The sequence below is a fragment of the Rhinolophus ferrumequinum genome, chromosome 26 (assembly GCF_004115265.2).
Source record: "Rhinolophus ferrumequinum isolate MPI-CBG mRhiFer1 chromosome 26, mRhiFer1_v1.p, whole genome shotgun sequence".
NCBI lineage: Eukaryota > Metazoa > Chordata > Mammalia > Chiroptera > Rhinolophidae > Rhinolophus > Rhinolophus ferrumequinum.
The window spans coordinates 1,493,925-1,497,030 of NC_046309.1; the positions used below are offsets into that span (position 1 = coordinate 1,493,925).

The 3,106-nt window shown below is 48.6% G+C and overlaps 1 non-coding gene across 1 annotated transcript; it reads left to right on the plus strand.

The window, feature by feature from the left end:
• Nucleotides 1-2,064: 2,064 nt before the first annotated feature.
• On the plus strand, nt 2,065-2,166 carry LOC117018361 (U6 spliceosomal RNA). The gene has a single exon (XR_004422221.1). It is a non-coding gene; the product is annotated as a U6 spliceosomal RNA (small nuclear RNA).
• Nucleotides 2,167-3,106: the final 940 nt, after the last annotated feature.

The window sequence follows — 3,106 nt, forward strand, 5'->3', positions numbered from 1 at the left end:
CGCCAGACCCCCTCCTGCGTTGCACACAGAGAGCATCTGAGGCAAAGCCCAGCCCGAGAGCCCGGAGGGGAAACTGCAGACTTGTGCAGTCGCTCAGCTTCCTACACGGCGCTAGCGATAATGGTCTTCATTCCGTCTCTGCACAGCTCATGGCGGGGGCAGTGGAACAAGGACACACCAGGCGTGGTTTACGTTTGGGGACGACGGTCACACACAGCTGAGAAGGGATCTAGGGGAAGTCAGGACTGCAGAGTCCGAGACCTCACAAATGGAGGGTGAGCAGGAATGTTTCTTCAGCCTTTCCCTGAGGAAACCCCAGGCCGTGAGTGTCCAAGAGGCCGCTTTCTGGGGTGAGGTCGGACAAGTCCATACGCACTGATGCGTCAGGCGGCCCCTCCATCCATGTGCTCCTCTGTTTCATTAACACGAGACAAGCGGGGTCAGCACCCACCGTGGTCACTGGACACCAGTCTGGGTCACCTGCCAAGGGGCGTGGCCTAACAGAGGAGCGGTGAATGAACTAGGGGACTGCAAGTGACACACAGCCGTGCAGAACTACTTACAGCATCACCTGAAAATGAAGAGGAAAAGGAAACCCAGACGTCTAGAAGACTAGTTTCCTGAAACTAGTCAAAAAAGGGAGGGAAAATGGGCTAACATGGAAGAAAAAGAAACTAAAATGAAGTCAGGTAAGGATTTCACACACAAAACATCAGGGTAATTGTCCTAAGTAAGAATTTTAATACTTTGTCAGAACTCTTTCACAGGAACGCGGGTGTGCCAAGATGTCTTTGAGACCCTCTTTCCAACTCCTTTGGGTATCACCCAGAGGTGGGATGGCCAGATCGTATGGCAGCTCCATCTTAAATTTTTTGAGGAACGGTCACACTGCTCTCCGTTTCTCAAAATGGTCGAACGGTGGCGGCTGCACCATTCGACACGGGTTCCTTTTCTCCACATCCTCACCAACACTTGCTATCTGTCGTCCTTTTGATAAAAACCATCCTGACACATAGGAGGTGGCATGTCCTGGTGCTTCTGATTCGCATTTCTCTAAGGATTAGTGCGGTTGAGCACCTTTGCATGGGCTAGTTGGCCGTGTCTCTCTCATCTGTGGGGAAATGTCTGTCTAAGTCCTTTGCCCACTTCTTAATCAGGTTGTTTGGCGGTTTTGTGGTTCTGCTGAGTTGTAGAAATTCCTTATATATTCTGTATATTAACCCCTTTTCAGATTCATGATTTGCAAATATTTTCTTTCATTCCATCAGTTGCTTTTCATTCTATTGATTGTATCCTTTGTGCTACAGACATTTTCAAGTTTGACGTAGTCCCATTTGTAGATTTTTGATTTTGCTGCCAGTGCTTTTGGGGTCCAATCCAAGAAACCACTGTCAAATCCGTGGTCATGAAGCTTTTCCCCTGTGTTTTTTTCTAGGGGTTTTATAGTTTTAGGTCTTACCTTTAGGTCTTTGACCCATTTTGAGTTCATTTTCGTGTATGGTGTGAGGTAAGGGTCCACATTCATTCTTTTGCATGTGGACGTCTAATTGTCCCAGCACCATTTGTTGAAGAGACTGTCCCTTCCCATTGAGTGGCCTTAACAACCCTGTCAAAGGTCATTTGACCACACGTGAGGGTTTATCCCTGGGCTTTCTATTCTGCTCCACTGATCTGTGTGTGTCTTTAAGGCAGAACCACATTGGCTCGGAGAGGACTAATATGTTTAGAAATCAAGAAATGCGAATCCTCCAGCCTCCAACTTTGTTCTTTGGGAATCCTTGAGATCCATATGAATTTTAGGATGGAGTTTCTATGTCTGCCAAAAAAAAACAAAAACGATTGGGATTTTGATGGGGAATGCATCGCATCTGCACATCACTTTGAGTAATATCGTCATCTCTACTAATAAGTCTGCCAAGCCATGAACACAGGACATTTTTTCATTTATTTGCATCTTCTTTAACTTCTCTCAGCAGTGTTTTGTAGTTTTTAGGGCACAAGTCTTTTACCTTCTTGGTTAAATTTATGCCCCAAAAGATGATTTTTTAAAAAACAAAACTACAATCACTTCAACAGCGCATGTACTAAAACGAAATGATACAGACAAGATGGGAATTGTCGCTGCACAAGAGTGACACGCAAATTAGAGAAGCGTCCCATGTTTGGTTCCCTTTTCTAATGTGTATGGGTGGGGAAACTGAGGCTCTGATCAGCAAAGGGACTTACCCAATTGAGGGCCTTTCGGCTCAAACCCCATCCCAAGTCCTTCTCCAAAAGGAAAGACTGCATCTGAGCGAGACGGAGATGTCCTCCTACCTTCTCCTTTCCTTAGTCGGTGTAAAGTCTAGGAACCTGCTAAGTGCTACTTAATAGCTCCTTTTTAAGAAATGCTATTTGCACATCACAATGGCCATAATCATTATACGATTGTCAGCTCTCGTCCAAGCAGACCCAGTGAGATCCCAGCCCAAGGCCCAGACCCCTGGGGCACCAGACAAACCTCCACTCTGAGGGCTGGCTGTGGGTAACTGGCACCCACTTATGCTCGGGAGCTAGAGGACCAGGTTCTCCTGGGGTTTTGAGGACAGTGCAATTACACTGAACACCGAGAAATGAACAGCTAGCAAGTCACTGCCACCCACCATGACACCTGTCCCGGGAGTGAAACTGTATTTCAAGAAGCTCAGCTCAAAGGCACAACGAACGTCTTCCGTGCGGCCGAGGAGGAGCAAGGGCAGGCCTGTGTCACCCGCGTCAGGCCGGGCCCCGCCTGGGGATCAGGACATCAAAGCAAGTCGGTGCTCAGACTACACAACCGCACGAGCAACGGCATCCTGACACCTAAGCCCTGCACGTTTTGAAACCTGCACCCCAACCCCGATGCCCCACAGCCAAGACAGAAGCCTTTGATGAAAGCACCGCCATTCCAGCAGGCTCACCTTTCAAACAGCTGTACCTGACACCCCAAGTCTCACCTGCACTCAGCAGGTCCCCGCCCGCAGGGTATGGACAAAGGGACGGGAAGGCAGGCTGGGCCGCAGGGGTCAGGCTGCTGGAGGAGCTGAAGTTCTAAACTGTTTCTCCTTGGCGTGTATCGAGTGACATT